The sequence below is a fragment of the Pseudorca crassidens genome, chromosome 5, assembly GCF_039906515.1.
Source record: "Pseudorca crassidens isolate mPseCra1 chromosome 5, mPseCra1.hap1, whole genome shotgun sequence".
In the NCBI taxonomy this organism is placed as follows: domain Eukaryota; kingdom Metazoa; phylum Chordata; class Mammalia; order Artiodactyla; family Delphinidae; genus Pseudorca; species Pseudorca crassidens.
In genome coordinates, this window is record NC_090300.1 from 16,558,182 (window position 1) to 16,585,185 (window position 27,004).

At 42.6% G+C, this 27,004-nt stretch overlaps 2 non-coding genes across 2 annotated transcripts; one reads left to right on the forward strand and one right to left on the reverse strand.

Annotated features, from left to right (window-relative positions):
* Nucleotides 1–16,796: 16,796 nt before the first annotated feature.
* On the reverse strand, nucleotides 16,797–16,869 carry TRNAF-GAA (transfer RNA phenylalanine (anticodon GAA)). Its single transcript has one exon. It is a non-coding gene; the product is annotated as a tRNA-Phe (tRNA).
* Nucleotides 16,870–17,582: 713 nt separating this feature from the next.
* Nucleotides 17,583–17,654, forward strand: TRNAA-UGC (transfer RNA alanine (anticodon UGC)). The gene has a single exon. It is a non-coding gene; the product is annotated as a tRNA-Ala (tRNA).
* The last annotated feature ends 9,350 nt before the right edge of the window (nucleotides 17,655–27,004 follow it).

Consider the following 27,004-nt stretch of genomic DNA (forward strand, 5'->3'; position numbering starts at 1 on the left):
TTTAATGTCACTTCCTAAGGGAAGCAGTCTCTGGTCCTGACCTTCTGGACTAGGTTAATCTACCTCATACTATATAGAAAATGATAGTGTAAAACTGAATAAAAGAGTATGCAACCCCCCAAAGTAGGAAAGAATACCATAAAATCATGTCAGGTAATTAACTCATCATAATTTTATGGGTTTTTTCCCCCTAGATTTTGTCATGTTTGTGGTATTTTTCAGCTTTTGAAAGTTGTAATTGGTTGTGCTTTTACATCCTATATTGATATTCCCTTTGGTTTCCTTTCTCTAAATTTGGTTTCTTTCTTTCCTAAAGAACATTCTCCAAGTTGTATGAGATTCATGTCTCACGAAGACTAGTCCGGCTGCATGTGGAGGCCTGGACGCCCTTGCTATCGGTGTGGAGCAAGGCAGGCAAGGCCTGTCACCACCTCACACCCCCTGAAGCCCCCGATGCCAGGATGGAGCCCCAAAGCCAAGGCCAGGGTGTAACTAAATAGGGAATTATCTGTCATCCCTTTGACCTTTTTTCCAGCTTCTAGAGCTAGCTCAAGTTGTTCCTTGTTTATGTGATAGATGGTAAGTTATCTAAATTTTCCATCCTAAGACTTCAGGGTGATGAAGAGGAGAAGAGGGCATGGAGAAGGTAATTGAAGCTCTGTGAGCAGGAAGTGGCCAAAACAGTGGTCTCGGAGCTCCAAACCTTTCCCTGGCGACGCTGTTCTTGGTGGTCATGTGGAGGATTTAGTGACTCTAGGCCGGTCATTCCCCATGGGAATGACACCCCATCCACAAAGGGTGGGTTCCATCTGCTATGGTCATGTAACAAATCATCCCCAAATGTAGTGGCTTAGAGTAACAGCAGTTCCTTTATCCTTCATGGCTGGGGTCAGATCCAGGCTGGACTTGAGCAGCTGCAGGCTGGCCAGGCCTGTCTCCTGCCACGCAGTCTCAGGCTTTTTCATGGTGACTGGCTTGGGCGCCTCAGAGTGGTCACCTCAGGGTGTTCAGACTGCTTACCTGGCTGTCAGGGCTCCAGAAAGCAAGATGGAAGTTGCACAGCCTTGTCTGAATCAGCCTCAGAAGTCAACTTCATTTCTGCCATGTTCCATTGGTCACAAACAACAAAACTCACATAGATTTGAGGGGTGGGGAAGCTGGGCTCCATCTCTGGTTAAAGGAGTAACCAAGTTCTAGAAGATCAGGTGGGACAGATATCTTTGCAGCCATCTTTGGTGTCTAGAAGTATTGATTATAAAAGAGGGTATTGGGTGTGAGAACCCTCCTTGCAGGCCTACGCTACCTCAGCACACCACTCCAGGAACTCTTCAGAGGGATCCAGGCATGAATTTGACAGGTTTGAATTCAGAGTCCTTGAATGCAGGTCCTGCTCTGGTGCTGGCTTTGAAGCTCATCCTTCTCCCGCTGGGGTGGGGCTACCAGGAACGAGGCCGCCAGGAAGAGCCAGTCACAGCTTAGACATCTCTGGATATGCACGCAGGGTGGTGCCGCGTCAAAAGACTGAGGTAGACAAGTTCAGGTCCTGGGCTTTTCCCTGGCGAGTTTTGCAGCGGTGGTCGTGTGTGGGGAACAGCAGGTCTGACGCCCCTTGTTTCCATTATTCTAAGAGAGACATTAAACTCTCTGAAGTCAGGATAGGTCTTACAACTCATGCCAGGTGGTGGTCCTGACATGGTCATCACCTGCTGCACATGGCCTGAAAACCTGTGGGATGAATGTCAGCAGCTTGGGAGGAAATCCCAGAGACTCAGGTGGAGAACTCTTAAGAAATGTTGCTCTTGATGGCACAGAGGTCGATGTTTTGTAGAAAAACACGAACACCTAATGCCTCAGGTTGAAAAATGATCCAAAAGAGTTGAACACTCTGCAGAAGTTTTAGGAATATTTAAATCACTTTACTTAGGGTATATTTCCCGTGTATGCACAAGAGTGATCTATGATAAAAACCATGTCTAATGAAGTAAAAAAATCTTCAATATATAGAAATTTTTAGAAAATGAAGTGATAAGAAAACATCGTATTATGGTTTAATGGAAGAATTTTTCTTTCTTAGAAGTACATAAAATAATAATGCATGTAGCAGTCAATGATGTCTTACAGTGGGTGAAATGCAGGAGGGGAGAAGCTCATTTCTCAACCTGGAGGCATCTGGAGTCCTAAGTGACTTCTAAGAAATAGGGCACAGCATGCAGTGGGGGCTGAGAGACAGGGGTCAGAAAGGCCAATGACTGGCTGGTCTGGCTCATCCGCCACTGCCCAAAGCACCAGGCAGAGACCAGGACGGGCAGCGCTGAGCGTGCAAGCAAGAGGTGAGGTGCTGGAGACCAGACAATGTGGTCGGAAGTGGCGCTGGGGCGGGTGGGGCAGGATGCTGGTGGAGGCCTCCCCAGTGTGGAACAGAATGGAAGTTCAGCGTGCAAGGCTTGGGAGGGTGAGTGCCTCTGCCTGTCGGTGCCATCAATGACCAAGTCTCCTGTGAAAGAGAGGGCCCAGCCAAGCAGGGAGGAGATCACAGTGGACACGAAACTGTCTCCAGAGACAAGGGCTAACGGTGTAGGACAGGTAGCCTGGAGGAGGCGGGCACAAGGGGAAGCAAGGCCTTTATGGATCTGGTGTTAAGGAAGGAGTTAAAACTGTGCTGGGTCTGTGATTGGGACAAATGTTTCAGGCAGAATAACTCAGCCACTGGAACCATTCATAGTGACTCCAGCACCATGTACTTTAAGATCTGTTCAAATATTGGCTTCAATATCCCATTTCTCAAACTAGAATATGATTGGTTGAAATGGCTCCAACTTTGGGGGACAAAATTGTTGACTGTTTAAACCGAACATGTGGTCCCCATAGGTATCAGGCACCTTCCCTCAGGCACTGCTGAGAAAATGTCAGTCCTCGCTGTAGTAACATTTTAATTACATCACATGGAGTCCGTTCCTGGAAAGGCCTGCTTGCCCCAAGACTTCTTAATGCCTACTTGTCCTTCAAAGCTCATCACTCCTTTAGGACAGCTTTCATTCCCCTCATTTGGGCTGCCATGGCAACTTGAGCATGCCTCCACAAGAGAACCATCCCACTGGCCAGAATTCTTCCTTAAAATTTCTTTTGGCCCTACTAGAACATGACTGTGTTTCCCCAGCATCTGGCATGTTACAATAGAGTAGGCCCAGTAAGCACTCAGTAAAATACTTATTGAATGCATGCTTCTTGAAAAGCCTTTTCTCTTATGAAAGATGAGCAAGCCAATAGAAGCTCATTTTGAATATTAATTCACATTAATTTTTGTCCAAGTTTTTTCTTTTTGTTTTGATTAAAAAAAAATTTTATTTATTTATTTGGCTGTGTCAGGTCTTAGCTGCAGCACACGGGAACTTCATTGCAGCATGCGGGCTCTTCATTGCAGCACCTGACCTCTCTAGTTGTGGTGTGCAGGCTCAGTAGTTGTGGCACATGGGCTTAGTTGCCCTGTGGCATGTGGGATCTTGGTTCCCTGATCAGAGATTGAACCTGCGTTCCCTACCTTGGAAGACAGATTCTTAACCACTGGACCACCAGAGAAGTCCCTCCAACAAGTTTCTTCGCGTTGTGGCAAATATCACTGGACTGGGATTCAAGACTCTTGTACAAGTCCAGGGGCCTTGTGTCCATTAGGCAACTTCCTAATCTCTCTGGGTCTTGGTCTCCGCATCTCCTGTGCACATCTCAAGGGTGCCCTGTGTCTTCCATTATTTATTCCACTGCCTGGCACATAGTATGTGCTCAATAAATATTTGGATAAATTAATCTGTGAAATGAACAAAAGGTTAGGATAAATTATCTCAAAGGTCCCTATTTGGCTTCCTAAATAATGCAAAGAAACACTTCTCGTCATTCTAGCCAATCAAAACACGTATTAGTTCTTAATCCTTGTGATATCGTTTAACAAAGTCGGCTTACACTGGCTGCTTGGAGGTATCCTAGCAACTTATTACCATGGCAACATCGCACTTCCTAGTCTTCAAATATGGGTACAGTCGAAATGAGCTGACCTAGTATTTACATTGAGGTTTGGAACTCAAGACCAGCCCGGCTGATTGTTATGTAATAAGGTTTTTGTGGTTCCTATGGAACAGACACTCCTCAAATTCTCTTCCACTTATTGGCTGATAACTGAAATACTATGGTTCATCTCCTTAGTGTGAAGGGCTTTACGTCCTTCAAAAAACATAGAACATCCACTTTTTTTAAACAGTGTCCAGTATCAGAACAAATATCTTTGTGTATTGGCTGCATGGAAATTTTAAAAATAACACTGGTGAATTGAGAGGTCATGTTGCTTCAGTTTCATGATATTATTTTAAGGGAATTAAACTCACAAATCATTGTTTCGGGTCTGCTAGCATGACAGCTGGTAGCAGTTTATCAGACCGCAAGATAGGCCTCCAAGTGCATTCATTATAGCTAATTGTAATTACGCTAAGATATAAGTTATTTATAGCAAGTGTTATTTTCATACATTTTAACAGATAAACCAAGTCCATTGGATGAATAATAGATTTTTCTGATGTGAAGGAAAATCATTCTGCCTATGTAAGACTGTCCACCTTGATTATGCATGCCACTGCAAGGAATTTGGGTCTGGGATGAAATGCAGGAAGTCAAATATAATTTTGGAAATTTCATTTTCTGATGGGCATATATTATTTATGAAGGTTTGGGTTGTAAGTAACAGAAGATCCAATTTAAACCTTTTTAGCTCATATACCTGGAAATCTGAGAAGCATGTAGATTTCAGGAATAGTTGACTCAAAGGCTCAATGACTTAGTTTTATTCTCTCTCTACACTATACTACTAAGTTTTATTCTCTCTCTACACTATACTACTATAGTGAGGGCTCCATCTCAAGGCTGGTTCCCCTTATTTGTATCCAAAGCAAGAGTCCTTAGCTTTGCTATGATTGACCAGCCCTGACCAACCCCTATGGTCAAAGGGCAACCGTGAAGTTTGGCCTGGGAGGCCTAAAGCAGCGACTGTGCCCAAGGGAACAGGATTAAGTGAGGGTCGGTTCTATTCAGATCTCATGGCTGCTATTTAATGAGGGAGGAAAGAAAACCACAATGTCCAAACCACCCCTAATTGTACCATGGAAGACAGAACATTACCTCTGAATAAGTACATAATTACTTTTGCCAATCAAAGTGTAAAGGGAGCACAAAGGAAACTTGTATTGTTCTGCCTGTATTGTATGTATTGTCCCCCTATAGTTGAAGAATTTATGTGAAACCATTGGCTCTCCTTGGCAGCTTTCCCAGTTCCATCCCACATTCAATTAGAGACTGGAGTCAGAAATGGATTTTGTAGCTTATACACCATGGTAACGGGAGGCCATAGCTAATCTTGTGTCCTAGCTTTTGTTGTTTAGAATGTGTGGGCAGAAAGAGTCAAATGGCCTCTCCTCTGTCTGGCACAAGCGTTCTGCTCTAAATCAAAGTGAAATAGGCCTCAGCGGCATTATCTCAAATGGCCGATTTAAAAAAATTACTCACAAATTAGGCTGTTCTCCAAAGTGTGTTTTGAAACATTGATTTGCTTAAGTGACTATAAAATCAGTAATATGGTTAAGACTCAAATTAATGGGCTGGTATAGCCTTTCAGGTTTATTTCACAGGCTCTACTTGGCCAGAACATTTTGCATTGATTCTTGTCATCCTTAAAGCAGACAAGGCACCACACTCCTTCCTCTGGAGAATCCAGAAGTAAAACACTGTCACCCCTCAAGTCCCTGGAGGTTGTGTGAGTGTGTATTTGTGTGTGTACATGTGTACCAAATGTGCTCACTTATGAACAGAGAACTGTGTGTCTACTCTGTACAAGCACTTAATCTAAATCATTTTATTTAATCTTCAGAGTCATCATATTAAATACGAGTCCAATTTCACAGATAAGGAAACAGGTTTGCAGAGGCTAATGATTTGCCAGCTGTCCTAGAGCTGTAAGTTGCAAAGCCTGACTTGAACTCAGGTCTGCCTGCGGTCACAACTCAGGATCTGACCCACCAAGCTTCACCGCCTCACTCTTTGTCTGGGAGTTGCATTAAAGTTTTCATTTTGCTGTTAGCTTTGCCTGCTTCCCTGCCCTGTCAAACTCTATATTCATTGACTTGCTACTGATTGAGCACCTGCCATATGCCAGACGCTGTTTCAGGAGACACAGCAGAGAACAAAGCAGACAGAAATCTCTCCCTTCAGGAGCTTACATTTTATCAAGAATAAGCTCAGTTGTCTGTGTCCTGCTCTCCCAGATTTTCCCCCTAAATATCCTTTTCCTTCCAATCCTTCAATAAACTCAGAGCCTCTTTCCCAAAGGCTCCTTGCCCTGAAATATGATTCAACATTTCAGATTCCTAAGGGCAATGGGAATTTGCTTTTATTCTTCTGATCCAAGATACTCAGCTGCCCCATTGTTTTGGCTTCAGGGGAGGCATCGGAGCCCTAAATTGACTGCTTGCCCAGTGGTGCATGGGCATATGTGCACGGGGGTGACCAGTGCGTCGAGGGATGGGTGTTTGGACTTAGTGTCGCAGGCCCAGTTTCCAGCGGAGCAGGTCCTGAGATAGAGATTTTCAGGCAAGAAGTTTGTTGGGACGGGCTCTCAGGCACAAACTGATCAGAGGGAAATGAACTGCTGTGCAGCTACTTGACCTTAAACTGGCTTCCTCAGTTTGGTAATACCAGGAACATGTATTTGACTGGCTTCTATTATTATTTAGTTCCTTTTTCTCTTAAGGACTATGATATTATTTTCTTTAGTTATAGTTACATTTGGACCTCAAGTTATACAGATTATCTCCTTTAATCCTCAAAACACCCCAATGAAATAGATATCACCATCCCATTTAACAGAGGAGGAGACTGAGGCACAGAGAGGTTTGGGAACATCCATGTGGTTACACTACTACGTGGCAGAGCTGATATCTGAACCCAAGACTACCTAACACTGGGGCCCGATCTCTTACCACTGCGCTACACTGACTCTCCCCCTTTCTCAAGGTTGGCCTCAGTCTCCTCTAAGTTTAGTAGTTAAGATATACTCTTGGACTGTCTATGACCTATTGAAATCATTTATCAAATCATTCAACAAGCATACCATACTCTGGACAGTGTTCAGGGCACCAGAGCTATGATTTATAAGACAGACCCTCAGAAGATCTCACAGGATGGTGAGGGGCTTCAGAGAAGTAAAAAGGCACTTAGGAGACAGAGTAATACGTGCTAAGCTGTGGAAAGCCTTGTGTACAATGGAGTACATAGGAAGGCTCTTAACAGTCATGGGGGTAGGGAGATGCTCCGTGAAAGTGTCAAGGAGGGGACGTATGAGCAGGAGCCTAAAGCAAGTATCCAGGTAAACGTGTGTGTGCGCACGCAGGAGTGGGCATGGGGAGATGTTCTAAGAAGCAGAAGGTTGCACATGCTTGGAGTGGACCCAGAAATTGGGAGAAATCCAGGATGTCCGGAGCCCCACTTGAGAGGTTGGACATGGTAAGAGCTGCGACCGGGCAGGGGCAGATCAGGAAAGCCTTCCAAACCCCGTTACAGACTGGGTTTTGCCCTGAGAGAATTGGGAAACCACTGCAGTGTGTTAAATAGGGCGACATTATCCAATTTGCTTTTTGTTTTGCCAGTATGTTTTTATTCTGTTTTCTTTTTTAAAGCTTTATTGCGATATAATTGCCATACAATAAACTACACGTATTTAAAGTATACATTTGGTATATGTATAACTGATTCACTTTGTTATAAAGCAGAAACTAACACACCATTGTAAAGCAATTATACTCCAATAAAGATGTATATATATACTTTGAGACAAGAAGAACCTAATACAAAAAAAAAAGTATACGTTTGGGTGAGTTTCCACACACATATATCCTGCTGAAACCATAAACACCATCAGGAGAGTGAACATGTCCATCACCCCAAGCATTTTCTCCTGCCCTTTTTTAAATCCTCCCTCCCTGCCTCACTCCTAGCCCCAGACGAATGCTGATCTGTGTTCTGTCAGTAGAGATTAGTTTTTATTTTCCAGAGCTTTGTATAGATGGAATCAAAATTTATATGTATTCTAAAGAGTACACATTTTTGTATTATTTCAGCAAGATTATGGGGACTGCCAAGTCAAGAATGGATAAGAAGACTAGGGGCTTTAGCCAGTGAATTATTAGCTAAAGTAACTAACACCTTCGGAAAGGGGCTCTTTCTGAAGTCACTCTGTTCACTGCATCACAAAGTGGCAAAGCTACCCCCTCTCCTGTCTCCTCTTAGGTCCTTGTTTCCGGAAGACAGAAACCTAATTCAAGCTGTCTGGAGTGTGTGCGCACGCACACGTACACAGGATTTTATTGGCTCTGCCGTGGAAAAGCCCAGCAGTGGTTGCCTTTAGGCATTTCTGCTCAAACGACTTGATAGGACTTGGTTTTTCTTGATCACTTAGTTCTCACCTCTTTCACCTCCTGTAACCACCGTTTCTGTTGCTGTTGTTGTGAGGACATTAAGATCTCAGAGCAACTTTCATTGTATACAACCCCCAGTGTTGTTAACTATAGTCACTGGGCTGCACACTAGCTCCCTGGAACTTATTCATCTTGTAATTGGAAGTTCGTGCCCTTTGGCCACCATCTCGCCTCTTCCCCACCCTCCAGCCCTTTAGAGAATATTTATTGTGTTTATTTAAGCTCTTGCCTGGTGAGTTCCAATCAACGTCTGCTGTTCTGTTTGTCGTCTTTAGGTGCAAGGTCATTTCACCCTGGCAACTCATGTTCCTGTTTGAAGCGATCCTCTCTGGTTTTCAGGAAGAGCCAGATCCCTCCACGGGAGTTTAAGGAGAAGGGAAGGGACGAGCCCCTGGGCAGACCACTTTGGACCCCACAGAACCCCAAAGACTACAACTTTTGGTACCGCGCTGCCAGGCACCTCCTGTGAGCAGGGGTTTCCTAGGTTAGAATCCGTCATCCTGGAGAGCTTGAGCGGGGAGAGGTGAGTGAGCGGATGCTAAGTATCAGCTGCTGGTCCTGTTTTCATCAGCTCCTCACACCAGCAGGGCTTCTGTGGTACTTTTACGTACCCTGACAGCACTGGCCGCCTGCACTGATGCTGGAGGTTTCTGTGGCCAAGAGGCTGCTCTGATCCATCCAAGGCCAGGCCATGGAGAGGGAAGAGAATTTAGAGTTCTTTCTCTGCCCATACCCTCCGTCTGCTCTGCCCTCCTGCTGTCTCCCCCATCACACCTGCCTAGACAGGCTGCCTTCTCCCCAGGGGCATCTCACACTTTGGAGGTGTTGTTGATAGTTTTTCAGATGCACGACTGCACCTGCTTCTACAGCTTTTCTAGGGAGGCTCTGGGTGGAGGGAGTTGGCAAGGTGGTCAGTACGCTACTTTGTCAGAGTTAGGAAAAGGCCTGCGCACACATCTCATTTTACAGAGCAGTCAGTGTGCCTGTGAGTACCACTCCTCTCCTAGAAGGAGTGATGGGGAGGGCAGGACCAGGAAACAGGGTCAAGGACCAGTACTTTTTAAGGCAAAAGAAAAATGTCAAATTTGAACCCCCTATTTTCTCTTCAAATTAAACCCAAGTTAGATATTCTTTTAGGCAATGACTCAGAAACTCTGAAAAGGGTTTAATAATAGCTCTTGATGATTCATATGAATATTTTACTCTGAAGTTGCTTGTCTTTGAGGAATGTTGGTGTGAAACTTTTGCTCCCAGGAAGTATGGGTGAAGATCTAAGTACTCACTGCTTTGTGAAGTGGTTATGATAGTAGTAATTAATAATTATATTTCTCTATGCTCTGCCAAAGCAGTTGGGCATTGCAGAAACACTTTATTATAAAGCTATAAATAGATAAGTAGCTAAAAACTTTAATTAAATTACTTAATTAAATTAATCAAGTGGTAATTAAATTACCATTTCATTCTTTTTTTTAAAGTGTCTACAAACTTTAAAAAATAATGTTTGAACTAATTGCTTCAGGAGATACCAAAGATTACCATTTGCAGAAATACATTATTAGAACTAAAAGTCCAAGATTCTAAAATGCATTCGATAGCAATGCTTCGATTTGAGGCAAAAACCTTTCCTAATGATGGAACCAAGAGGGTTCTCAGCCTGATAGTTTTAGGCCTCACCTGTCACTAGCTAGCTGTGTGACCCAGGGCAAGTCTCTTACTCACTGGGCCTCAGTTTCCTCGTCTGTTAAATGAGGTCACTGGAATAAATCTCTTACATGAAAGGGCTATGGGACCTTTATGCATGAGATGAGGGAGAGGGTCCCAGTGCCTGGGAAATAGACATACCACCAGTTTCTACTACTTCTGCAACCCAAGGATAAGGAAGAAAGGAAGCAGCCCAGAGCAAATTCCAACCTCAACTCCAAGAACCAGGAAAGATTTTCAGCCACCTCACAAATTATTTAAAACATAATTCAGGAGAGACCGGCCAAGATGGCGGAGTGGAAACAACTTGAGCTCACCTCCTCTCATGGGCACACCAAAATCACAATTATCTGCAGAACAACCATGAAACGATGAAAACAACCAGAACTTACCAGAAAAGATCTTCTACAGCAAAACACAAGGAAGGAACCACAAGGACGTGGGTAGGAGGCACAGACTCACAGTACGGTCAAGTCCGGTACCCCCAGGCACCAAATTAGCACCAGCACCTGGCCCCGCCCAGCAGCCTGTGGGCACAGGTGCTGGGACCCCTCAGGCTGAGCAACCCCCAGTCACCAGCAGACAGCCTGCCTACAGACTTCCTGAGCCTACAGCCACCTCTAAGCACGGCGCTGCCCACCCTGGGAAATCTTCAAGTACACTTGGATTTGGACTCATGAGCTCAAAGTAGCTCTGCAGTTTTCAGAGGCAACTGTAGCTCTCTGGACCCTGGTTTTCACATCTGTGAAATAAAAGTGTTGGATGAGGTGATCTGTCTGGACATCGGCAGCTGTGAAATGCCACGTTCCCTGATGATCTCTGTGACCAGTATGCTCTGACAGCAAAGGACATCAAGAAGATCCCATTATTATGCTGAACAAAAAAGATTATTTTGTCTGAAGTTGTCTCTAAATTCTGTTTTGGAAATAGGGCAGGGTGTGCATTTTTATAGGAATTTGTATAAAAAGCACTTGCCAAAGTCACACTCTTGATTATTGGAAGAATTGAGGGGAGGCCCTCAGTCTCCAGACCCCAAAGCCGGAATGCGGGTCTTTTCTACAAGGACGGAAAGAGGTGAAAGGGCAGGCTCTGCTTCTGTAAAATCCTTTGGAGCTTGCTGACTGTTTCAGTTTCAGCCACACTCAGAGGTGCGCTCTTGCTGCTGCTCCCATTTTCCGCATGAAAGTTGCTAGGGCTCTTTCAGACTTTCCTTCTGAATTACTACAACACGGTTTTAGGATTATTCCTATTTCACCTGGAGGCTTTCCTTTGAATGTACAGTGTGTGTGCACACATCTGTTTACAGTTTGCTGAAATCTCAAGTGTGATTCCATAACATCTCAGTTACTTTTTCCATGGGGGATGGATGTCTCCCTCATTTTAAGCCTAAGTCAGGGCTGCCCAAGGCTTTTCGCATCAGGGCACTCATAAAAATGGTATTTGCACAGTGGATGGGGCTACTTCAGATCCTGAGGTGCCTGTCTGGAGACTCCAGCCTTTACGTACCCCGTCCCAGCCCAGCATCCCTGAGGACTGAGGGCATGACAAGGCCACCATCGTGTCCCATGCATGGCTCACCAGTGTGCAAACTGCTCCTGGAGAAACTAAACCCCAGCCCAATCCAGTGGGCAAACTGGGCTTGATATACCAGAGCACTCTTGTCAGACAGTCTTCCAGGAATGGATGTGCTGGAGCATGAAATGTATCAGAGAGGTAGATATCATGAGAGAGAATGGAAAAGTGGAGCAGCCCAGGGTCCATCAACAGAGGAACAGTTAAACAAACAATGGTGCATTTATGCAGTGCGGTTTACTTGTTAGTAAAAGGGGATTACAGATTCCATGCAACCACATGTATGAATGTCAAAAACACACTGAGTGAAAGCTGGGCTGAGAGAGAACATATTGTATTGTTCCATTTACATGAAGCTCTAGAATATCCAAAACTGACCTGTAGGGGTGAGGTGGGGTGGTGGGCATGGGGATGGACTGGAAAGTGCAGTAGGGAAATTCCTGGGTGATGCAATGCTTTTTATCTTGATAGAGGTTTGGGTTACACGAGTGTATGGGTTTGCCACTTAAGATTAGTGCATTTCATCACAGACACAGAAAACAAATTTATGGTTACCCAGGGGAAAATGGGGACCAGGGGGAAGGATAAATTAGAAGTTTGGGGTTTGCATATACACACTACTATATATAAAATAGATAAACAACAAGGACCTACTACATAGCACAGGGAATATACTCAATATCTTGTAATAATGGAAAAGAATCTGAAAAAGAATATGTATACACACATATATGTATAACTGAATCTCTTTTCTGTATACCTGAAACTAACACAACATTGTAAATTAAGTATAGTTCAATTTTTAAAAAATGGTTAAAAAAATGATTAGTGCATCTCACAGTACATAAGCTTCATCTTAAAAAAATAAATATTGAAGCTCTAGTTACTAGTACTATGTGTGCTGAAAAGTTTAGTGTGAAGGATGCTGGCATCTGCAACTTACATTGCATTACATCACAAAATATGATGGCTGGATAAAGGGTGGATAGATGAATACAAATGTAATAGGGCAAGTAAAGTAAAATCTTAGTGGTAGAATTTAGGTGGTGGGTACATGGGTATCCTCTATATAATTCTCTTAACTTTTATTTATGTCTGAAACTTTTTATAACAAAATGTTAGACAAAACATGTGGGCCTTGTCATGCCCTCAGTCCTCAGGGATGCTGGGCTGGGACGGGGTACGTAAAGGCTGGAGTCTCCAGACAGGCACCTCAGGATCTGAAGTAGCCCCATCCACTGTGCAAATACCATTTTTATGAGTGCCCTGATGCGAAAAGCCTTGGGCAGCCCTGACTTAGGCTTAAAATGAGGGAGACATCCATCCCCCATGGAAAAAGTAACTGAGATGTTATGGAATCACACTTGAGATTTCAGCAAACTGTAAACAGATGTGTGCACACACACTGTACATTCAAAGGAAAGCCTCCAGGTGAAATAGGAATAATCCTAAAACCGTGTTGTAGTAATTCAGAAGGAAAGTCTGAAAGAGCCCTAGCAACTTTCATGCGGAAAATGGGAGCAGCAGCAAGAGCGCACCTCTGAGTGTGGCTGAAACTGAAACAGTCAGCAAGCTCCAAAGGATTTTACAGAAGCAGAGCCTGCCCTTTCACCTCTTTCCGTCCTTGTAGAAAAGACCCGCATTCCGGCTTTGGGGTCTGGAGACTGAGGGCCTCCCCTCAATTCTTCCAATAATCAAGAGTGTGACTTTGGCAAGTGCTTTTTATACAAATTCCTATAAAAATGCACACCCTGCCCTATTTCCAAAACAGAATTTAGAGACAACTTCAGACAAAATAATCTTTTTTGTTCAGCATAATAATGGGATCTTCTTGATGTCCTTTGCTGTCAGAGCATACTGGTCACAGAGATCATCAGGGAACGTGGCATTTCACAGCTGCCGATGTCCAGACAGATCACCTCATCCAACACTTTTATTTCACAGATGTGAAAACCAGGGTCCAGAGAGCTACAGTTGCCTCTGAAAACTGCAGAGCTACTTTGAGCTCATGAGTCCAAATCCAAGTGTACTTGAAGATTTCCCAGGGTGGGCAGCGCCGTGCTTAGAGGTGGCTGTAGGCTCAGGAAGTCTGTAGGCAGGCTGTCTGCTGGTGACTGGGGGTTGCTCAGCCTGAGGGGTCCCAGCACCTGTGCCCACAGGCTGCTGGGCGGGGCCAGGTGCTGGTGCTAATTTGGTGCCTGGGGGTACCGGACTTGACTGTACTGTGAGTCTGTGCCTCCTACCCACGTCCTTGTGGTTCCTTCCTTGTGTTTTGCTGTAGAAGATCTTTTCTGGTAAGTTCTGGTTGTTTTCATCGTTTCATGGTTGTTCTGCAGATAATTGTGATTTTGGTGTGCCCATGAGAGGAGGTGAGCTCAAGTTGTTTCCACTCCGCCATCTTGGCCGGTCTCTCCTGAATTATGTTTTAAATAATTTGTGAGGTGGCTGAAAATCTTTCCTGGTTCTTGGAGTTGAGGTTGGAATTTGCTCTGGGCTGCTTCCTTTCTTCCTTATCCTTGGGTTGCAGAAGTAGTAGAAACTGGTGGTATGTCTATTTCCCAGACACTGGGACCCTCTCCCTCATCTCATGCATAAAGTTCCCATAGCCCTTTTGCCTTCAAATTTTCTTCAGTGCCTGGAAAGGTGTTTGGAACCATGGTGAAGGAAAGGGTCAGGTAGGGCATTAGCCTCTTCCTCCCATCCCCACGTGACAGTGAGGCTCTGTAAGCTGCTGCCAATGCCTGTGGCAACAAGACCCTGACTGTGGGGTGGTGGGGGGGGAGAAACAGCATTTGCACATAGTGAATGAATCGTATGGGAGTTGGGGCAGGTGACGCGGCACTGCTCCCAGGGAGGAAGTAATCTCTAACATCTCCAGCTGGATGGTGGCTCCTTTTGGAGAAGGCAAGGAAGGAGGACCAGAGCTGAACTTCACTGGGGAAAGGGTTGAGTGCCCTCCAGCGCTCTGCTCCATCAGCCAGCCTCAGGCACCTGCTGCTGCCTTTTGGGGAGCCAGCTCTGTCTCCCAGCTATGATGTGCCATCAGCCCCACCCAGGAGGAGCTTAAAATGCCTGCAGGGTAGGTTTCATCACCCCCATTTTAGAGGTGAAGTAACAGATACCCAAATGATGAAGAGAGTGGCACAAGTTGCACTGCTGGTAGTAAGTGGAAGAGCTAAGGCTCCAATCAGGCTTTTGGCCCCAACTCCAGTGCTCTCAGGTCTGTAACTCAGCATAGTCGTTTGGAAAGTTCTTCCACTTTAGTATTTGTAGGGCCTTGGACAAGACGCTTGAGGTTCTAGTAGAGATGATGTGAAGTCATATATGTGGAAGTGTTTACCACAGTGCTAGCAATAACAGGAGCTCAATAAATGGGCTAGGCATGGCAGGGTGGGAGTCAGGGAGGTAAAAACAAGAATAACACTGGGTCTTGGCCCTGAGGAAGTTCATTGTTATGAGCAGTTAGGCTCATGACCTGGTTTTGAACCATGGCTCACTGTAAAGCTGTGTCACTTTGGGAAAGTTTCTTATTCTCTCCATGCCTTGGTTTTCTCATGTGTAAAATGGGTATAACTGCAGTAAATACTTCCAAAGGTTATTGTGGAGATTAAATGAATGAATGCATGTGAATGCTTTGGCCATGCCTGATCACAGAAGGCTTGTGATACACTATTATATAAATATGTAAAAATGTAAATAAAAGATTTAGGGAACAGACAACAAAAACAATGGAAGGAATGACACAAGAGAAAAATGGGAACTTTTCAAGTATGTTCTAAGGAAAAAATTCGCTGCTATGTTTGGAAACACCTGCAAGGTACAACTCATGACCAGATGGCAAATGATCTCGTTCTTAGTTGATCATGAAACAGAGTCCAGAGGATGATGCCAAATCTTTCTTTAAAAAAAAGTGCTGTCTACTTATGCTATGGTTCATTCTAGGCATCTTCTGCAAGGTCAAGTCCTCTAAACTTTCCATGTTCCACCTGGAGAAAGTCTTTGGTATAGAGCATTGTGTTCTTTTCCTTTTGCTACTGTAGCAAATTAGTGCAAAGTTAGTGGCTTTAAGCAAAACAAAATTACTATTTTGTAGTTCTGGAAATCAGAAGTCTAAAATCAAGGCTGCATTTCTTCTGGAGGCTTCAGAGGAGAATCTGTTTCCTTGCATTTAACAGCTTCTAAAGCCTGCCTCCATTCTTTGACTCATGGTCCCTCCCTTCATCTTCAAAGCCAGCCATATGTAGCATCTTTCCTCTCTGACCTCCCACCGGCCTCTTATAAAGATCCTGGTGATTATACAGGGCCCACCAGGATAATCCAGGATAATCTCCATATCTCAATGTCCTTAACTTAATCACACCTGCCATATAAGGTAACATATTCACAGTTCTGGGAATTAATGTGTAGACATCTTTTGGATGCCATTATTCAGGCCTATCACAAGCATCTCCAAGCCAAACACATCTTTCCTTTGCTAAAATGGGCAACCTTGTTTAGAATAACTTGCAGGATCTATTATGCAAATTCTTCACCCTACCATGTGTAAGGAGAGGAAAAAATGCCAATGGTGAGGAGAAGTAAGAACCCTGTCCTACTACTCATCCATATAATAATTGCTGTGGGAATTCTGGTGAGATCAGTAAGGGCAGTCTTTTTTTTTTTTTTAATTATAAGAATGAATTTTACTATTCACCTTTATCTTGCACATCAAAATTCATTGGACATTGCAATCGCTGCACACACATGGGAGAAGCAGTGAATGCCAGACATTTCCTTTGTTCATGTGCCAAGCTCATCGGACATCAATCACAAGACCCAAATTCAAAGATGGGAGTTTCAGGACTTCCCTGGTGGTCCAGTGGTTAAGATTCCACTGGCAGCTTCCACTGCCGTGTGGCATGGCCGAAAAAACAAAACAACAAAATGATTGAAGTTTCAAGGATGCAAAGGTAGACCTTTCTGGTAGGGGTTACCAGAATTGCTCCTCCTCATGGATGCTGACTAAAACACTTAACCTGCTGAAACCCGGGATTGAACCAGGGACCTTTTGATCTTCAGTCTAATGCTCTCCCAACTGAGCTATTTCAGCACCTTAGGGGTGAGCTGCCCTGACACTCATTTTTCAAAACTGAGATTGTTTTCAATCCATTTTTAGAACATTTCAGACTTCAAAAGTGTTGCTCTCTCATTGTCCAATATACTTATCCACCCAAAAAGTTAGGAATGTCTTCCATGTATGGTGCTTGCATCCAATTCCTGGTGGTGTGGGATGGTAGGAGGAGAGAGACAGAAGAGAAATGATGGGGATTCATTGGAAAGTCTCTCTGCTCCTCTGACACAGCTCAGAAAATGACAGAAAAATTTTTTTTTAATTTCTTAGAGTCCCTTATTTTTTCTCTTCTTTTCATTCGTTCTTGAATAATATTCAAAGATTCTGAGAAATGGATTAATTTTTGTTAATGTGGAATCAGTTTTCTGTTTCCTGGTGATAATTTCAAGTGAGCTGGTTTCTTTGTTTTGTACGCTTCCATCTACTCTGTCATAGTCTTTTGGTCCAGGTGAGAAGGTCTTGGAGAGGACTGACCTGGCTGAGAAGAAACTAAGAGCAGGAATGGTAACAATTTGGGTTTAGAATTTACTATTCTTGAGCATAGCCATCCACCAAAAATAGTCTAATTTAAAAATTGTAGAAATAATGGAGTTAACAGAATAAATTTTCTGACAAAAGGAAGTAGCTTTGCCAAAGAATACAGAAAATAGGTATATTTCCTAACATACCGAAAAAAGAGGCAACTGTCACTTGGGGGTGTAGCTCAGTGGTAGAGCCCATGCTTTGCATGTATGAGGCCCCGGGTTCGATCCCCGGCACCTCCATGAGGATTTTATCTTTTTTCTCATCTCCAAGGTATTTTATACCCATACCTTCCTTCAGTCCTGTGGAATATGCTCTCCTACTTTTCCACTTTTCACTACTTTTTTTTCCCTTGCTTACATGGAAAGAAAACATGATTGGTGCAACTGCAGAAGGAATAAACAAGAGAAGAAGAAGGAAAAAAAAAAAAGGCTTATTCCACATCCACTAATGTCACCAATTTAACCAGCTTTTTCACCTAGACTACCATTTTATGATACTACTTAAGAGAAGGAAGATCCAAAGTAAGACAGGGAAAAAAATAAAAAGAAAGAAACCTGTGTGCACTTTCTTTAGCCAGAATAACTAATCCTAAAGATACTAGCCATGGGAAAAATTAGGGTGCTGTGAGCAGGATTCCAAGCACCTCTGGAAAAATACTTTGGGATGCAAACTGAATGCCTTAGACACATTCATGAACCTTTATTACATACGTGGAATAGAACACATGAATTTGAACAAGGGCTTCTCTTTCTCTGGTAAGAGCCTGGAAAAAGACAAAATAAGGAAAGCTCCACCACCGACCTACTTTAATTTTGGAGACAAAGTGTTGTTCATCCCCTGCCATAGAGAACACTTGCCTTTCAGATAAATTCAAGTAATGGAGAGGTCTTGGCTCCTAAATAATCAACCATCTCTTTGTTTTCTTCCCATCCCTTCCACTGAATTCTCAAAAAGTTGAGAAGCAGATGCTCAGCAGCAAGTGGGTGCCGTGGAGGCAGGAGACGTTCCCTTTCAATAAACCAGACCCCGTGGGCAGTATTTCTGCTCAAAGGTTGTCCTTTGGGGACTGGTGGAATTGACGCTGTTTCCTTTTACAGATGGCTTAAGGGATCTGCAGTTTCTGAAGAGATAAACACTTTACCTGGAAGCTGATGGCAGAAAATGAGACTTTTATTGGTCTTCTTCTAAGGAAATTTTAGGATCATAACAATAACAAGTATAAATCAAAAAAGAATGAGATCAGCCTAGGAGCAATCTCATTTCTTTGTTTTTTCACAAATACTAATAATAAACTCCTTATCTACTCGTCTTTTTTTTTTGGCTGTGCCACATGGCATCTTAGTTCCCTGGCCAGGGATCTAAGCCATGCCCCCTGCAGTGGAAGCACAGAGTCTTAACCAGTGGACCACCAGGGAAGTCCCAGTATCTACACATCTTAATGCATAACAGCTCTCACTCTATCTATTCTTCAGAGGCCTTCTACTTCTAGTTGCATAAATGTCCAAACTTGAGATTCAGAGATATCAACAGAATTCCAGATTCAGTTTACAATGTATGTAGGCAGACATCCTCAAGAGGCTATCTTGTAGGCATTTAAAATATGTCATATCCAAATCCAAACTCAACATTTCCCCTTTATTGAAGGTCAGTCTTTTTTATTGGAACTAAAAATTTTTAAATATCTTGAAAAAGGAGTAGGTCCAAAATAAATTTTATTTACCCACCAAAACACTTTTATAGCACGTGATATATGCCAGGCACTGCTCTAAGCACTTCATACATAGTCATGCAATCTGCTAACAACCTCATGAAGTACATTCTATTATCATGGCCCTCATTCTATAGACCAGGAAACTAAGACAGGACCAAGGTGAAGGGATGAGCCCAAAGGTCACACAGCTAGAAGTGTTGGCTCCTAGTGAAGTGGTATCAGATGATCGTGGACAGCAGAACCCCTGGTTCCAGTGACCTTGGGCACTCACCACCCAGGGCTTTATGTGTCCTCAAACCCACAATTCTCAGAATGTCCCATCAGGGTGGCTTTTTGTATAGATGGTACAGCACAAACATGGGGAGAAGCAGTTTTCACCTACTGGAATATCTTTGTCTCACCTCTGAAAAGAATAAGGGCCCCAGGAGAGAAAGGAGGAGGTACTTTTAGAATCCAAGAGCTGGGACAGATCTTAATGATTAACCTGATTATCAAGGTTACCCAAATTTCTAACCCTGGGGCAAAGCAAAGTAGCTGAGCTAGCCTGGGGGTCCAAGTGTTTTGCTTGGATCTTCTGCCTCAAGCAAGAAAACATCTTTCAAGACTCAAATTCTATGCCAGGGGATAGGGGTGGTGGTGGTGGCATGAACTGGGAGATTGGGCTTGACATGTATACACTAATATGTATAAAATAGATAACTAATAAGAACCTGCTGTATAAAAAATAAATAAAATAAAATTCAAAAAAAACGAAAAGAGAAAAAAAGACTCAAATTCTAGCTTAAAAATTCATGAAATCTTTTTTTTAATTTTCCTATCCTTTTTTTAAAATTGAAGTATAGTTGATTTACAGTGTTGTGTTAGTTTCAGGTGTACAGCAAAGTGATTCAGTTATATATATATTCAGTTTTTTATATATATATATATGCTTTTTCAGATTCTTTTCCCTTATAGGTTATTACAAAATATTGAGTACTGTTCCCTGTGCTATACAGTAGGTCCTTGTTGGTTATCTATTTTATATATTGTGGTGTGTATATGTTAATCCCAAACTCCTAATTTATTCCTCCCCCATTCTAAACCTTCAATGTTTCTCTATTAATGAACTGTTTTTCTAAAAATAATTCTTTGAATAAAACTAACAGAACATTGAGGAAAAAACTTTTTTTCTTTCGTTTCCCCCCCTCCCCAGCCTTTCCCTAACTAAAATAACATTTGTAGTATTTTTTTATCTTTATTTTGGTCTTCCCAGCACAGGAAGTGTTTTGAATCTGAGGGGAGCCCTCCCATCGTGGAGCCTCCCCCTCCCCCGACAGAGGCTGAGTTAGCAGGTAGAGTACTCGCCTGCCCAGACTCCCTCCAGCCAGGGCTTCAGCCTGAACTGGTGATCTAAGCTGTGCCAACCTGATACACTTGACAGGACTTGCACTCGGGAATCGAAGGGAAGCAGTGGCCCCTGACAACATATGCTGGCATTGGAACAGCAGTGAGGCATCACTTGGGGGTCTGCCCTCTGGGCTTGAAACCTGGTCCTCCAGACATCTCAACATTTCTGGGAGCCCACAGGTATCCAATGAGTAAATTCTTTAGCCAGAGTCTCCTATCACTTGCAACTAAACCCTTGGTAATATTTGTATTTGCAAATACTCATCAAACACCACGTGCCACGAACTGGTCTAAGAGTTTCTCATGTACAGACTCACTTCATCCTCACAGTAACCCCATGACACGGATACTATGATTATGCCCCTTTTACTGGTGAGGAGACTGAAGCATAGTAAAGAAAGCAATTTGAGGCTAAGTAATTTTTCCCAAATTATTATTTTTTAAAATATTTATGTATATATGTATGTATGTATTTATTTGGCTGCGCCAGGTCTTAGTTGGGACATGTGGGATCTTTGTTGCAGCATGTGGGATCTAGTTCCCCAACCAGGGATCAAAGCCAGACCCCCCCCGCACCTGCATTGGGAGCATGGAGTCTTAACCACTGGACCACCAGGGAAGTCCCTTTAAAAAAAAAAATTATTTATTTGGCATTTGCTCCAAATTATAAGCAATGAAGTAACAAGGCTATGATTTGAACCAGGCTCTCTGGATCTAAATCTGAGCTCTTAATCACCACACATATTGCTTCTCTACATGTTTTAAATTTTATTTATTTATTTATTTTACTGATTACATAATAACTGTTCATCACAGAACCATTCAAACACTATAAAGAGTAGAAAAAAGAAAATAAAGCAACAGTACTGCTTATAGTAAACCATTGTCTATAGCTGTACTAGCTACTTAAGTTTAATTAAAATTAAATAAATTAAAGATTTGGTTCCTCGGTCACAATAACCACATTTCACGCGCTCAGTAGCCACATGCGTCTCTTGGCTACTGGTTTGGATAGCACAGCATGAATAGAACACGTTTCCATCATCATAGAAAGTTCTGACCGGCAGCCCTGAGTAATTTGGCCTTTTTTTCATAGTTCTCTGGGACAGTGAACAAATACATGTAATTTTATATAACTGGAGTATTTTGCATGCTGTTTTTACTGTGGGACTCTTTAGTTATTTTCTCTTATCTACGGCTTATTTTTTCTTGCTTTGACCCCTCCCCTCTCTTGTCGGGATAAGCCAGGTGGGTAGGAGACCTTCCGGGCCTTCCCCTGGGCTCTTACCCTCATGGAAAATTTCATATCACACGTAGAAGGACTTGTAGTTGGTAAACATTTGCTTTTTTCCATTAATAAAACATCGTGGAAATACTTCTGAGTCAGCCAATCCAGTTCTTACTTATTCTTGTTAGTGGCCTTGTGGAATTCCACGGTTCAGATATAACAATATTTTGAGGTACCTTCAGCCTCTTTCCCAGGAGTAGGATGATTAGATTGAAAGGCATGTTTATGTTTAATTTTCATAGATATTACCAGCTTCTAGCCCAAAGGTGAGACTGATCCCCATTTTCTCCTGCAATGAGTGAGTATATTCTGCCTTCTCCCTTCCCCTTCTAACTCACTGCCCCCAGACACTCCACATCTTGGTCCAGCATTAGGTGCTGTCACACGTCTAGATTTTTCCAGAATTATGATTGAAAAGTGGTGTCTCTCTACAGTGGCAAACCGACCCTGGTGAGAGCAGGTGCCCAAGGTAAAAGCAATAAAAGATTGCAAACAATGTCAGTTTGCTTTTATCCATCACCACATGTAGGCCATTCTAACAATGTCAGTGATAACGTACTCCACCCCTCAAAAATCTTTTGTTGCTGTTTGTGGGAATGTAAATTGATACAGTCACTATGGAGAACAGTATGGAGGTTCCTCAAAAAAACTAAAAGTAGAGTTGCCATATGATCCAGCAATCCCACTCCTGGGCATATATCTGGAGAAAACTCTAATTCGAAAATATACATGCAACCCTATGTTCATAGCAGCACTATTTACAATAGCCAACACTTGGAAGCAACCTGAATGTCTATTGACAGATGAATGGATAAAGATGTGGTACATATATACAATGGAATACTACTCAGCCATAAAAAAGAATGAAATAATGCCATTTGCAGCAACATGAATGGAACTAGAGATTATCATACTAAGTGAAGTAAGTCAGAAGGAGAAAGACAAATACCATATGATATCACTTATTTGTGGAATGTAAAGTATGACACAAATGACCATATCTATGAAACAGAAACAGAAACAGACTCACAGACATAGAGAACAGACTTGTGGTTGCCAAAGGGGAGGGGGTGAGGGAGGGTGGATTGGGAGCTTGGGATTAGCAGATGCAAACTATTATATATGGAATGGATAACTAACAAGGTCCTACTGTATAGTACAGGAAACTATATTCAATATCCTGTGATAAACCATAATGGAAAAGAATATGAAAAAGAATATATATATGTATAACTGAGTCACTTTGCTGTACAACAGAAATTAACACAACATTGTAAATCAACTATACTTCAGTAAAATAAATTTTTTAAAAATCTTTTTTTGGCCTACATTCTAAGCTATTGCTGTGGGTACTGTTGAGTTTTAATAATATGTGTAAGCTTCGAGTCCCAGCTATACAACTGGCCTCCAATGCACACAAACTCAGCCACACATATTTGTTTAAAAGTGAATTATAATGTTTTTCAATAATTCTAGCTCACTTCAGGTGTGGCTTGTGTCTCCAGTCCCTATGGTACCACACACTCGTGTTTACACTGGAGATTCATAATAAACCAGGAGAGTTGGATGTAATTTTTCTGTTTGGAGATTAAAGTACACAACAACTTTTTCAAATAGAATCAGGCTTGAATCACGTATTGTGAAGCGCCAAGCTTTATCATTGTTCCTTGAAGGTCAGTGCACAGAAACTGTGGAGAAAGCCAGGAATAATACAACAACTGCAAAAAAGTAAGGAAATAGGCAATTCCGTGGAAAACAGAGTCAAATTTTGAAGAAGAACTCCAGGAAACATGACAAAAGGTGCTGGTCTTCTATTGCCAGAAGAAATCAAAAGGACAGTCTTTGAACACCTGGATAGTTTTCACCAGGAAGAAGACACTCATTCTAAAGCAATGGATCAAATAATTTCAGTGTTCACTATTTAGTCATTTTCTCTAAATTCAGTGTAAGAGGAAAATCTTCAGGGATTTTACTAAATGTAATAGAAATTTATGATGAATCTTCTGGTGAAAACATTTCAGTGGAAATGTTTGAGCTACAGAGACATATGAAGACTGCTGAGAACAATCCTGAAGAAACAAAGATGTGGAAAATGATGCATTTCTGACATTCATTATAAATTGAGGTTTTTATGAATCGGTTAAATTTATCTTTATGTTTAAGACTTCTTTTTTTGAGAACTAGGTGCCTCTCTTTTTATTTATTTACTTATTTGGTTGCGCTGGGTCTCTTAGTTGCGGCAGGCAGGCTCCTTAGGTGCTGGAGGTGGGCTCCTTAGTTGTGGCATACAAACTCTTAGTTGCGGCTTGCATGTGGGATCTACTTCTGTGAGCCGGGATCGAACCCGGGCCCCCTGCATTGGGAGCGCAGAGTCTTACCCACTGTGCAACCAGGGAAGTGGGTAAAAGTCCGTTTAAGACTTTTCTTAATGATTTGAATAACTTACTTCGAGTGAAAGAAAACTTTCAGAATTAAAATTAATAAAAACTGTCTTCGGGCTTCCCTGGTGGCGCAGTGGTTGAGAATCTGCTTGCTAATGCAGGGGACACGGGTTCGAGCCCTGGTGTGGGAGGATCCCACATGCCGTGGAGCAACTAGTCCCGTGAGCCACAACTACTGAGGCTGCGCATCTGGAGCCTGTGCTCCGCAACAAGAGGCCGCGATAGTGAGAGGCCCGCGCACCGCGATGAATAGCAGCCCCCGCATGCCACAACTAGAGAAAGCTCTAGCACAGAAACGAAGACCCAACACAGCAAAAATAAATAAATTAAGTAATAAACTCCTACCCCCAACATCTTCTTAAAAAAAAAACAACAAACAACAAAAAAAACCTGTCTTCCATGAACTGTTAGCGAAGAGATAGGTAGGCAAATCTGGCTATTCTATTTAACATGAATATGCAAATTTGGACCAAATCATTGACATTTGCAAAAGTTAAGGCTCAAACACAAGAACTATAATGTTATTTCATCACTGAGATGGCATAGGTAAGTTTTTCTTTTTCAAAAATTGCATTTATATAATTTTAAAATGTGAATCATCTTTTATCCGTTGTAATGTAATACTTATTTAAAAATTTATTTACTGACATAATTATGCACATGCAATTCAATAACAGAAAAATTTACTGTCTTCATTTCCCTTCTGATCATTGTTATCATCAGTTTCATTTTGTAGTTATTACTGAAAATCCTTTTGCAGTAGAGAGGAGGGTAGGATGTTATAAAATGATTCAAAAGATACAAAATATTTTCAAACAGCCAGAATTGGCCTTGAATAATATCCTGATACATTGAGCTTTATAGTTGTTCCTTGAAGGTTGGTGCACAGAAATTGTGAAGCCATTGGGCACTTGGCATGATTAGCGCAAGAATGACCACAGACATCAAGCAGGACAGGCACGACCACAAAAGGAGCCATAACTGATTGAATGAGCCATTTGCAGCTTCACTGCACCACCTTGGGTCCTTGGATCCTCACGGCTTACCTTTGAAATAAGCCCCTTTCTTTCACATGCATTTCCCTGACTGCAGAGAAGCTGAGCAGTTTTTCATGTTTATTGGACAACTGACAGGCTTCTTCTATAAATTCCTCATCTGTATCCTCTCTGGGATGGTGATACTCAAGCTGTTTGCGTCTGGGACCCCTTTGAGAATATGATGAAGCTTATTATGCATCCTTTTCTGAGAAAAATACACACGTGTTAACTTGTGCAGACCTCCGCACCCAACTTCAGGGCGCTCAGAAACCTCCTCTTCCTCATTTTACAGATATAGAAATTCAGGCCCAAGACCTCAGACTAATTTGCAGCAAGTTCCATGCCCTGTGAGGCTCGGTTTTCTCATCTGCAGAATGGGAACACTCCCACTTAACCTCACAGGATTAATGTAAGAATCGAACGAGTTAACGTCTAAACATACTAGTCTAGAAATTCCAAAATTACTGCAAGGGTTGACCTTATTTTTCTTTTTTTCCCCTCAGAGCCCCCCCTCCCCAGTATAAATTAGTTCCAATGTTTAAAAATTGAGCATTCTCACACTTTAATAACCTGCAGTCCATGCTCCATCTCAGAAAACTGGAAGCTCCAGCAATACTGTCCCGTGCTAGGGAGGGGCTGGACTGGAGAAGCAGCATGCCTTGGTTAACAAGGCAACAGCAGGGGCTGCAGGTTATCCTCTGAAAGCGGGGCGGCCTCACTCACTCACTTTACCTGCCAGGCCAGGTGGGCCCTTGGGCTGGGGAGTCCCGCCCTGGGCATTTGCTATTCCTCTGCACATGCCTCCGGTCAGGTCTCAGTCAAATTAGTCACATAAAGGTGATAAGGTTTGATACTGATTGAGGTAATGCTATCTTTGTTTGGGAGATTTGCATTCTAATGGGATTTAAGGGAAAGACTGTCCTAATCCTATCACTCCCTGACCACGAAAAATTCCAGTAATTATGTGAGAACTTTTTTGCACTCTTGGCCAGGGACTAATGGTAGAATTGTGTTGCTTTTGCCTCCAAACTATTTCGTATTCAGTCTGTTTCTATCCATCACCACTTTTGAGATGGTCAAGGTTGGATCAAGAGTTCAGTTTTGGAGATACTTATTGGAGTTGAAGGTATAAATTTGAGAGTCATTAGCTAGTAGATGGGGCTCAAAATCATGAGATTAGATGAGACCACACTAGGGAAAGGATGGTTTAGAGCCACATAGAACTGAGCTTGAATCTTTCACCACTTAGGTACTTGGGCCAATTATGTAGCCAGTTCATGCCTCAGTGTCCTCATCTGTAAAATGGGGTAATAATAATACCCATTGCATAGAGTTCTCAGGAAGAATTAATGTGATAAAGGATGTGGACTATAAATAATAAAATGCAGTCACTTATGTCAAAGGGATCTACCCTGGAGCCAGGAAGGCAGTAGGGAGAGGGAACTTAACATACCTCCACCCAGATATAATATAAACTTTTGACCCAGGCATCCACAGGCCACCTAGAACTCATTTTCTTTACTCCCTAGAAACTGCAGCTCAGCAAGCAATCTGCTGCCAAGTTAAGTATCTGAATGTCTGCTGGCACGCGTTGTAGTTCTGTAAAACAACCTATGTAACTTCTCTGTCTCAGTCTGTTGTCTTTACAAACACCTGCTATTCTCTATTTGTAAGGCCAACTGGCCCGAGGCAGGGGAACGCAATCAGACTCACAGGTTGCATCAGA